The 12,298-nt window shown below is 43.6% G+C and overlaps 1 pseudogene; it reads left to right on the top strand.

The window, feature by feature from the left end:
* The window catches only part of LOC111177897 (uncharacterized), a 123,660-nt pseudogene extending 112,160 nt beyond the window's left edge, over positions 1-11,500 (top strand).
* Positions 11,501-12,298: the final 798 nt, after the last annotated feature.

Genomic DNA, 12,298 nt, shown 5'->3' with positions numbered 1-12,298 from the left:
TTCCCCCACTTTCTTTTTCAAGTATCTGTATCCTGGAAGAGATAACACAGCATTTTTCTCTAACAGTTGTATTTAGCTTAGAGAACGAGTTGTTTGTTTTGTTTTGTTTTTTAATCATATATCTAGAGTTAGAATTCTTAGGAAGATAATCCATAAAAGCTCTACTTTGAAAATGCAAATGTTCCTAAAGTGTTTTGATTTGTATTGTTTGGTCTGTTAAAGAAAGCAAAGGTTTTTAAACTCCGCCTTTTTTCGGAAATTGATGGAGGAATTATAAAGCACCTCCAACTAAACAAGCAGTTGAACTTCTGCTTAGGATTCACTTCCCAGGTTCCCAACAGTCTTTAAAAAAAAATCTTTTTATGAAGTTTGAAACAATATTTGTGACACTGAGCTTTATGTCATAAGACGAGGCAGAAATTGTAGCAGGTAAACGTTGGAGGAAGCAGATGTCGATTTTTGAGCTGCGGTGTTTTGTTAGACCGCCCTCTTGTGGTCAAACGTCATAAACACAGTTTCTGTTCCGCATTTTTTTAAAGAACAAGTTCAACAATCCACAGTAGCATAATTCTGACAAAAATAAGCTGCAAGTTGGGAGTGAACTTTCTAATATTCTGTTGGGTTTTGGATCTTCTCCTCTTCCCCAAAAACAACTTACAATGCATTCACTCGAGTGAACAGGAAAGTATGAGAATTCTTAAATGTACAAGATCTCTTAACATACACATGCACCAATTAAACACAATGTTCCTAGTGATTTGGGAACAGACAAACTCTTCTACATGAAATGGCACCCATCCCCAAATGTCCTTCAGCTGACCATAGACCCTAGCATCAGCACCCCTGGCAGATACTGACAGCATGAGGTGGACAAAGCAGCTGCAGGCTGGGTGGATAATGTCACCCAACACGGCCTGAGACGTCTTAAAATGCTGTGATGTTGACTGCACCCATCTACAAGGAAAATATATATCCCCAGTGGACCAGGGGCCCAGCTGCCTCATTCTTTGAGTGGAAGTAAGTGTAGCTTTTTTGTGATACCCACTCCAGTAGAGCTGCAGGAATTCAAAATGAGGGAAAAAATAGCGAAGGGAGTAATTACATTCAAGTATTTCCATAATTCGTTAACTATGTAAAATATAAACCATTTCTATGGCTTCAGAATGTTCTACCTAGAAGTTTCACTGAAAATAAGGATCTTTATAATAAATCCTGCCTTTGACCAGGAAACCTGTGTTAAGAAGGATTGAGAAAGGAGACCCTCTCTTTCATACATCACATTTTAGGTCTTGAGGGGAGCCTGGAGATCATAAATTGCAAATTTGTCACTTTACAGATTAAAAAAAACAAAGCCCAATGAGGTGTAGGGACTTGCCCGAAGTCTCCTGGTAAAAAGCAGCAAACCCAGGATTAGAAGGGAGTCTCCCAGCTATACTAACTAGCATGACCCATCCTCCTTGGCCCCGTCTTGCCGAAGAGCATCCTGGCATCCAATTCCCTGTGGAGGCCTGTGATTCACAATCTTCTAGCTCAGTGATCCCTGAACTGCTACTAAAACTTCTTTCCTGCTACTGAGTGGTCTGTCCTCATTCTCTCCTCCCAATGAGAAATAAATGACAACGAAATTCTTTAAAACAAGACTAGCAGCCATTGAAAACCACGACCAAATTCAATACAACACAGAATAAAAACATCCTCCCCAGAAGTTTCCTGAATTCCCATTCCATGTGGGCTCATGTACTGTGGGGCTTATCCGTCAAACTTCTTATACAAAATGGAATTAGAGTATGTAAGGGAACTGATAATGTGCCATTTTTTGTCATAAATGCCAACGTTAGTACTCCTCCATGATTCACTTTATAGGTTATTAGTCACTTATGAAAATAAAAGCCCATAGAATGATTCATTGTAAGTAAAAGAACTGAAGAGAGGTCCTTGATCAGTTGCCCCCGGCTGATGATACATTACATATAGATGTGTACATAGCAGAACGGTTCTCTCTGGGGTTGATGGACTTCCACCAAGATCTGATGCGGTTGGTTGTGGTAGTAACAGAGATGCCCACAAGATGGCACTCTTCTTTATTTTTAATTCATGGTAAGCAAAAAAAAAAAAAAAAAAAAAATTGATTCTCCACACAGTCTAAGAATAAATGGGATATGTAGCTAACCCCATACAATGTCACGTTTAATGTTGTAACAGGCATCACAGTTGTGAAAATCTGCCCCCCACCCCTTCCCTGAGGAATGCGATGATGGAGGACAGAAAGGCCTGAAAACAGGTGTTGATGCTCTGAGGGAATGCCAGGCCTTGGGACAGAGAGAGAGAGAGAGAGAGACAGAGAGACAAAGAGAGAGACAGAGAGACAGAGAGAGAGAGAGAGAGAGAGACAGAGACAGAGACAGAGACAGAGACAGAGAGAGAGAGAGAGAGAGTGTGTGCGTGTGTGTGTGTGTGTTTACGTACCACATATTTTTTCTTAAAGGTGAGTTCTGTTTCAAAAGTATGTTAAAGACTCTCTCCCATCTTAACACTTTTCTATCTTCAAGGCCAAAATAAAGGCTCTCCAACTACAGTGCCTTGCTCCACAAATTCCCTTCTGAAGGGACTTTACTATCTTTGACACATACACACGCAGCACTCCGTCTCCTGTGCTGCTGAAATAACAAAGTCTTTGTAGTTCTCTTTAGTAGGCGGCAGATAACATCTGATTTGGCAGGAATGATGGGCAAAAGGAAAATGATACATGGAGGTTATAAGACCTCAGTGCCTGGGCCGGAACTCTCAAAGCTCACTTCCACAGCACTCTAGTTCCACGAACCAGACAGAAACGTTCTGCCAATAAAAAGCTTTGCAAGCTTTAATGTGCATACAAATCATCTTGGGGATCCTGCTCAACTGCAGATTCTGATTCAATAGGTTTGGGGCAGGACCTGATTCTGCATTCCTAACAAGCTCCCAGATGATTCTGGTGCTCCTGTCTGAAGACCACACTTTGCGTGGCCAGGACTTAGTGAACCATTAACATCTCTATGACGAAACCATTTTAGAATATTTTAAAGGCAACATTATTATTTGTGATTATCAAGGAACAATTTTCTTCTTCCCTTTTACTCCCAGAGCTACATTTGGAATTCTGACTAAGTATGCACCCATTGTTTAGCCATCACTTTTACGTTATAAGTAATTGATCCAGTGGTGATCAAAGCCAATGTGCTTTTACTTAACTAACACACAGCTGAGATTTGCACACAGTGAAACATTTCACTATACAATTTACCCTTCTAATAGGACTCAATGGCCTTGGTATGTGAAAGACCACGCTGTACTGACCCTTAATCAAAGAACTTTAAAAAGATACCAAGCAAACCAATGCATAATTGCAATTAAGAATGTTAAATCAACATTTAATAGATACCAAACAAAGTAAACCCATTTAGAATGATCTTTTCTGTCTGAAAAGGAAGTACTTATTATGAGATTAAAGTTTATCTGCTGAATTAAAAGATGTCAGTAATACAAAAGTTACTTCACTCAGCTTTTGCACAGCAAAGGAAACCATCAACGAAATGAAAAGACAACCTACTGAATGGGAGAAGATATTAGGAAATCATATGACCCATAGTGGGTGAATATCCAAAATACTGAGTTGGCCAAAAAGTTCGTTTGGGTTTTTCAGTAAGATCTTATGGAAAATCCCGAACCAACTTTTTGGCCAACCCAATACGGAAAAACCCGAATGAACCTTTTGACCAACCCAGTATAAACAGCACATACAACTCATTAACCAAAAAACTCCGATTTTAAAATGGGCAGAAGACCTGAATAGACTTTTTTCAAAGAAGACATACAGATGGCTAACAGGCACATGAGAAGATGCTCAACATCACTAATTATTAGAGAAATGCAAACGAAAACCACAATGAGGTATCACCTCACACCTGTCAGAATGGCTAACATCAAAATGTCTACAAATAATAAATGTTGGAGAGGATGTGGAGAAAAGGGAACTCTTGAACACTGCTGGTGGGAATGTAACTTGGTGCAGCCACTACAGAAAACAGTATAGAGGTTACTAAAAAAACTAAAAATAGAACTACCATATTCTCCAGCAAATCCACTCCTGGGTATACATTTGAAAAAAGTGAAAACACTAACTCAAAAAGATACATGTACCCCATGCTCATAGCAGCATTCAATAACCAAGATATGGAAGCAACCCAAGTGTCCACCAACAGATGAATGGATAAAGAAGATGTGGCATATATATACAATGGAATATTATTCGGCCATAAAAACAATGAAATTCTGCCACTTGCAACAGTGTGGATAGACCTAGAGGGTCTTATGCTTAGTGAAATAAGTCAGACAGAGAAAGACATACTCTATGTTATCACTTATATGTGGAATCTAAAAAATAAAACGAATATATATAACAAAACAGAAAAAGACAGATTTAGAGAACTAGTAGTTACCAGTGGGGAGGGAGAAGGGGAAGGGGCAGGATAGGGGTAGGGGATAAAGAGATACAAACTGTTACATATTTATAAACTTTTTTTTTTTTTTTTTTTTGCAGTACACGGGCCTCTCACTGCTGTGGCCTCTCCCGCTGTGGAGCACAGGCTCCGGACGCACAGGCTCAGCGGCCATGGCTCACGGGCCCAGCCGCTCCGCAACATGTGGGATCCTCCCAGACCGGGGCACGAACCCGTGTCCCCTGCATCGGCAATAAACTATTTTTAAAATAAATAAGAAACAAGGATATATCGTACAGCACAAGGATATATCGTACAATGAAATATATCCATTATTTTGTAATAACTTTAAACAGAGCATAATCTGTAAAAATATTGAATCACTATGCTGTGTATCTGAAACTAATATTGTAAATCAACTACAGTTCAATAAAGATATACAAACAAAAAAAAATTAATGCTGGCTTTTTAACAAATGGTGCTGAATGTCTAAATTTAAAAAGATGAACCCAGACACAGACCTTACACCTCACACAAAAATGAACTCAGAATGGATTGTAGGCCTCAATATAAAATGAAAAGCTATAAAAACTTTTTAAAGAAAACATGGGAGGGGATTTCCCTGGTGGTGCAGGGGGCCTGGGTTCAATCCCTGCTCAGGGAATTAGATCCTGCATGAATGCAGCAATTAAGGATCCCGTGTGGGACTTCCCTGGCGGTCCAGTGGTTAAGACTTTGCCTTCTAATGCAGGGGGTGTGGGTTTGATCCCTGGTTGGGGAGTAAGATCCCACATCCCTCCTGGCCAAAAATACAAAATATAAAGCAGAAGCAACACTGTAACAAATTCAATAAAGACTTGAAATAAATAAATAAAGATGCCCTGTGCTGCAAGTAAGACCCAGCGCAGCCAAATAAATAAATATTTTAAAAAGAAAACACAGGAGAAAATCTACGTGACCTTGGGTTTGGCGATGAGTTTTTATATACAATACTAACAGCTCAATCTATGAAAGAAAAAAATAGGTTGGACTTCATTAACATTAAAACTTCTGCTCTGTGAAAGATACTGTTAAGAAAATGAAAAGCTAAGCCACGGATTGGAAGAAAATATTTGCAGAACACATACCTGGTAAAGGGCTTATATCCAAAATATGAAAGAACTCCTAAAGTCAACAATTTTTTAAAAAGAACTAAAAGAGGTCAAAAGATCTGAGCAGACACCTCACAGAAGAAGATACAGATGGCAAAGAAGCAGATGAAAAGGTGCTCAACACCACGTGTCATTAGGGATTTGCAAGTGAAAAGATACCACTACAAGACTATCAGAATGGAAGCAGCCGCATTGCACAGGGAGATCAGCTGGGTGCTTTGTGACCACCTAGAGGGGTGGGATAGGGAGGGTGGGAGGGAGGGAGACGCGAGGGAAGAGATACGGGGATATATGTATATGTAGAGCTGATTCGCTTTGTTATCAAGCAGAAACTAACACACCATTGTAAAGCAGTTATACTCCAATAAAGATGTTTAAAAAAATAAAAATTGAAAAAAAGACTATCAGAATGACAACATCCAAAAAAACCGACAATACCAAACGTTGACTGCAGAGCACAGGAAGACTCACTCGGTACTGATGGGAACACAAAATGGTACAGCCGCTCTGAAAGACAGTGTGGCAGTTTCTTACAAAACGAAACATAGTCTTACCACCTGACTCAGTAATTGTATTCCTAAGTATTTATCCAAATGAGCTGAAACTTATGTCCCCACAGAAGTCTGCACAGCTATATTCCTAACTGCCAAAACCTGGAAGCAACCAACATATCCTGTAATAGGTGGATGGATAAACAAACTGTGCTACCTCCAGACAATGAAGCATTGCCCATTTGATAAAAAGAAACAAGCTATCAAGTCACTAAAAACTATGGATGAATCTTAAATGCATATTGCTAAACGAAAGAAGTCAGTCTGGGAAAGCTGCCTACTGTATGGTTCCAATTATATGACATTCTGGAAAGGCAAAATTATAAAGGTGGTAAACAGATCACTGGTTGCCAGTACTTGCAGGGGGTGAAGTTGAGTAGGTGAAGTGCAGAGGATTTTTGGGGGGTGGTGATTCTGTGTGATACTGTAAAGTACACGCAAACTAGAAAAAAACGATTTCGGAGATCCCAGAATGGAATAAAAAATATGACAAACAACCCAACTGTATTACAAATGTGTGAAACAACCTTATTAAAGGGGATGGGGGGGAGAATAGTGCTAGCCTAAGTAACTCTGGAAATGAGGAGAATCTGAAACACCAAAGAAGAAAGTAACTGCACACAGCGCTGTACTCTAGCTGATAAAGTTGTTTTCCTTGGGGATGTGGGTTAACAGTTCTGATATGGCTGTACATATATACCGGAACTGAACAATTAAGTAAATGGATGGCAGATGGCAGGAAGCAGGTTCCTCACTGTTGGAGTGGGAATTTACGGATAAAGAAGGGGAGAAGGCTAGAACGAGCCATGCAGTCGTAGATTGGAGTTGGAGATATCAGTATGAACGCATGTTTAGCTTAACATAGATATAGATGGTTACATATAGAAAAATTTATAGATATGTGTATACACACAGATTAGTATATACACAAATGTTTCCTTGCTCTTTCAGCTGACAGGACCTAGAAGCAAGGCCATCCCCATAGGAATGAGCACACCTAACGCCCAGATCTTGGTTTCTAACACCATTCTCCAATGAAAGGAACCAGGACTGCTTAGAGAAATGGCAGATTCGAGGACTGGAGCAGGAAATATGCAAGATGAGTTTGGAGCATCTTGTAGCTCCAGAAAATAAGGGAGTGCTCAAAAAATAAATAAATAAATAAAAGTTGATGTGTCATAGGGACACAGGAGCCAACTGAAAGAGCTCCCAGTGGCCAAAGCTGGAACAATTAGAGCACGAAAATTAAGTAGCATTGGATTACAACCCAAAGCATGAAATAAATATCCATGAGGCTATACTGATATAAAGTAATGATTAAATAAAGAAATAGGGAAAAGAGACCAATCCACTGTGCAGAATTCCAAATAACATACAGATACTCCAGCCTCAAGGAGCTGGTAACTTCCCACTTCTTAAGTCACTTCCTCCCACAGAGGAAAGCATGGAAATGGGGGAAGGAGTAACTTGACAGGGCAAGAACCTGACAAACACTACCTGAGCCAGGTGATCAACATTAGCATTTAAGTAATGTCACGTTGATAGGATGACCTTTGATATAAGATGATGAAAATGGCATTTTACTTCTGTCGTCTTCCTCCAAAGATATACTACCCCAATCTAACGATGAGAACATTAGACAAATTCCAACTGAGGAACTCAAAACTGTCAAAGTCACCAAAAGCAAGCAAAGTCTGAGGAGCTACCACAGCTGAGAGCCTGAGGAGACATGACTACTACATATAACATGATATCCTAGACAGGATCATGGAACAGAAAAACGACATAAGGGGAAAACTGAGGAAATCTGAATAAACCCTGGACTTTAGTTAATAATAATATATCAAAGTTGGTTTATTCATCGTAACAAACATATACTATCATAAGATGTTTTCAAAAGGGAACGCTGGGTGTGGGGATACAGGTACACTTACTTTCTTCACAGTAACTCTGCAAATCTCAAAATGTTCTAAAATTAAAAGTTTACTTTAAAAATGTTGATAGTCTTTTCCCAATTCACACACACGCACACACACAAAAAATCAAAGAATATATTTTTCTTCCATTTTTATTAAAATTCTCCTGCAGAAGCAGTGGATGAGCTAGTTTACTAACCACGCTGGAGAAAGAGAGTAAGAGATTTGGGTTCCGCTTCTTACTGGCCACGTGATTTTGGGAAAGGCAACATCGCCGAGCCTCAGCTCTCTCATCAGTCAAATGGCCTCATAATACCCACTTCCAGGCACGCTGGAGGAATTAAACATCATAATCTATGTCAAACACATAACACAGGGCTTGACACAGAGTAAGCTCAAGAGACTGCTGCTTTAATGAGCTAGCCAGTGTAGACTGACTGCCAAATGTCCTGGTAGTAAATAGATTTCAACAGAAAAACTCAGAATGTATAAAATCTCTACACTGAGTCGTTTATTGTGGAGGAGAGAATGACAAAGTCTTACTCTTAACCCATCAAGCATCAATATCAGTTCACAAAACACATTCAAACAGGTATCTACTCCAGGTTCAAGTGATACAGTCTAACTCACAGAAAGCCTTTCTGGTGGGAGAGATTTGGAAATTTCTTCTCTAATCTGCTCAGTCTGACTCCAGGGCTCAGCCCATACAAATGGGTCTTTAGTCCCTGGCCCTGTGGCTGCAGCCTGAAAAATGTGCTCCCTCTCCCTTCTCTCCACCCTACCCCTGTGCCTTCTTTTGCTCTGCCTTTCCTTTTGCTCCTTCATGCTAAAACCCCTCCATGCCTGTCCTTTGAGATTCAGCTCTGCTCCATGGTCAAGTCGTGAGAATGGAGAAGACAGTTAAAAGACAATCAAACTCTAGGGACTTGCCTGGTGGCGCAGTGGTTAAGAATCCGCCTGCTAATGCAGGGGACATGGGTTCGAGTCCTGGTCCGGGAAGATCCCACGTGCCGCGGAGCAACTAAGCCCGTGCGCAACAAACACTGAGCCTGCGCTCCAGAGCCCACGAGCCACAACTACTGAAGCCCGCGCACCTAGAGCCCGAGTTCCGCAACAAAAGCCACTGCAATGAGAAGCCCGCGCACCACAACGAAGAGTAGCCCCCGCTCGCCGCAACTAGAGAAAGCCCTCACACAGCACCCAAGACCCAACGCAGCCAAAAAAAAAAAAAAGATACGCCCAGCAAAGGGTTCACACCCACTAGCAAACCTCCTTATATGTTATGAAGCTCAGAGGGGAGTTTCATTGTAAAAGGCCTCCTTCTCTTCCCTGGCCTCAGCAAGGGCAGCCTGCAGGACAGGAGGAGAGAATAGGGCAAGAAGGGCCACCGCTGTACATGTCATTTCCTAGAAATATTTTACATACATCTTTGTGAGGCATGAAAATGCTACATATGTGATTATAAAATTTTCCTTCCATAAAGCTACTCCTGGTTTATATATGGAAAATGGGTCATTATTTTGTGATGTCCGCAGAAGTGACTCACAGGGACTTGGCCACAGGAGCAAATGTGAGAAGCACTGCCTAGACCTAAGACACACCACACTGGTTTAACACATCCATAGAAAATAGCCACCCCAGACTGCGGGCTTCCTGGCCTTTTCCATGTTTTCTGATCTTGTGGGAGCAAAACTCCCCTGAATCTAGGCAGCCTGATATTCCGTATAGTTTTTACTATTATCACTTAATTGCAGTCATCTGACTTACAGCAGCAGACCCGGATCTAGACACTCCAAACCTGTATTCTTTATTGAGGGTGGGGATAGAAAATGACTGATTGATGATTTAACTCACCTCTGAGAGGGAGCCCTCAACAACTTCTGATATCTAAGCCAGAGTTCCATCCTAAAATACAGTTGACCCTTGAGTAACATGGGTTTGAACTGCAGTCTGAACTGTGCAGGTCCACTTACACGGAGTTTTTTTCCAAAAAATACAGCACCTGTATTTTCATTATACAGACCTTTACGTTAAGTAAGAGTGGGGAAAAGCCTGCGTTCAATTAGAGATCACATTATGCGGAATCAAAAGAACTAGAGCTTGAATCCTCATTCTAACCAAACTGTTTGAGCTTCCAGCCCTTGGGTGAGTCGTTTACCAATTCCTGTTTTTGAGGCAGAGACTGAGCATGAGAGGATTTTCGACTCCACGGGAGGTCAGTGCCCCTAACCCCCGCGTGGTTCAAAGGTCAAATGACCCATCTTACCTGGCTCTTCCAGTTAAACGTCTTATATTTAGTTTCCTGTAACGCTGCACATTGAGTTATCCTCAGACCCCGTTCAAAACTCCTCGGCCCGACTCCAGGGGGCGGCGAGTGGCCAGCGGAACGCCGAGCGTCCGAGACGGGAAACGCGAGCGGAGCTGCCGGCCCGCGCAGCCACGCCCGTCTAGCCCGGAGCCTCGCCTGCGTGCACGGGGCCTGGGCACCTGCGTGCGCCGTGGGCGGGGTCGGGACCACGCGCACGCCCACCCCCACCCCACGCCTTGGCCCCCTCGAGCGTGCGCGGCTCGCTTCACGCCGACCTCCCCTCGGCGGCGCGCTCGTGCTGCCCGACAGAGGGCGCGCGCGCGGCGGGGGTGCCGAGGAGACGGCGGTGCGCGTCCCGCCAGCCTCGCTGCTCCCCTCCCTGCCTGCTCGCCGGCAGGTGTGTTTCTTACAGGCGAGGGTAGGAGGCTTTCCACTCGGAATATTCCCGAGTGCTGCGTGGCTGTAAAACCCATTTCACCAGAGGAGGCTGAAACGAGAGCGCGCTCATCAGCCAGTGTGGGAAACCAGTGCTCAACATCAGCTACCGGCCGCCTTAGGACCACGGCGGCCCAGGTGCAATCCCTCTGTTCCTCCACCTTGAAAGTACCCACCAAGCATCCAAGTGCCGGTTCCTCACCACGCTGCACGTGATCACGGCCCTGCAGAGTGTCTGGCGGCGGACCTCGCAGGCCTGCACGGCCCACCTGCACTACAAATAGATCCCTGTGCTAGACAGCCACGCGGCTGACATTCGCTCCTGCTTCCAAGGAGCAATAGGCTTCACTGACTGGGTCCGGGAAAAGGAAGGCAAGGTCCTGGTCCACTGTGAAGCTGGGATCTCCCGTTCGCCTGCCATCGGCATAGCTCATGTCAGTTCCGCCTGAAGGAGGCCACTGATCACATCCAGAGGAGGAGGAGAGTGACCTTGCCCAGCTTTGGCTTCCTGAGATCCTGCCTCGCACTCCCTGCCCCGGGATCCCTTCTGCCCGGAGGGTGCATCCCGCTCGTCATGTAAAGCCCATTTGCAGACACTGAGCCCTGACGTGCAGGGTTCCTACTGCACGTTCCCTACCACCCGCTGGACGGCCTCAGAGCTCACCAAGAGTTTCATGGCCACATACACATCCTGCTAAAACTGGGATGGGGGAACCAGCCCAGCCCCAAGAACAACTGTGGTTTTGTTTTTTAAACTCGTGGACATTTTATGGCTGTGCAGTACTGAATTGCTCCCTCTGTCAGGCTGCCCCAGTGGGGTAGTGGCCACCAGGCTTGCAAACTTCAGACTGACCTTGAAGATAGGTTCTCAGAGGGAAGGAAAGCCAAGCCGCTTCAAGAGCACAGCCTGTGCTAACTACTGTTCTTCCAGATCCCCTGCCCTCTCAGGACTAACCAGTCCTTGGATGTCAAAATTTGCCTTTTCATTTCAAGCATAAGGCAATAAATACCAGCATCCACGTGGGAGAAGGCAGTTGCTAGACCAGGAGAAAAGGCAATTACAAAGCCAACTGATTTTGAAGGAAGCACGATTTCCACCTTATCTTTTTAACTTTGGCTGTCTCAGTATCTGTCTTTGTTGCTTTAGGGCATAAGCTGATCACCATCTAGTCAGGAGAGTAACCTGCAGGGTTTGCAGAGACATGAATATATAAGCTGGTTGGAACCCCTTGAGCCCAGTGGAGGCAGATTCTCTCCAAGGGGAGGGCTCTGGGGTGAAAGGAAGAAGCAAGTAGCCTGTTCCTGGGACAGCTGGGCTTCCCGGGACTGAGCAGGGTCATGCCAAGCAGGAGACAAAGCTGGTTAAATACTCCATGCTCTGGCCAGCAAAGGCCTGAAACCAGGCACAGGACAGGCCCGAATTTCTATGTGGAGATTTGGAGGCTTCAACCAAGGGGAGAAA

Source organism: Delphinapterus leucas, chromosome 2 (assembly GCF_059928025.1).
Source record: "Delphinapterus leucas isolate spDelLeu-1000000601 "Yukka" chromosome 2, BTC_Dleu_Yukka2, whole genome shotgun sequence".
Classification (NCBI taxonomy): Eukaryota; Metazoa; Chordata; class Mammalia; order Artiodactyla; family Monodontidae; genus Delphinapterus; species Delphinapterus leucas.
Note: the sequence above shows the minus strand (reverse complement) of the source record. Positions and strands in the feature narration are given on the sequence as shown.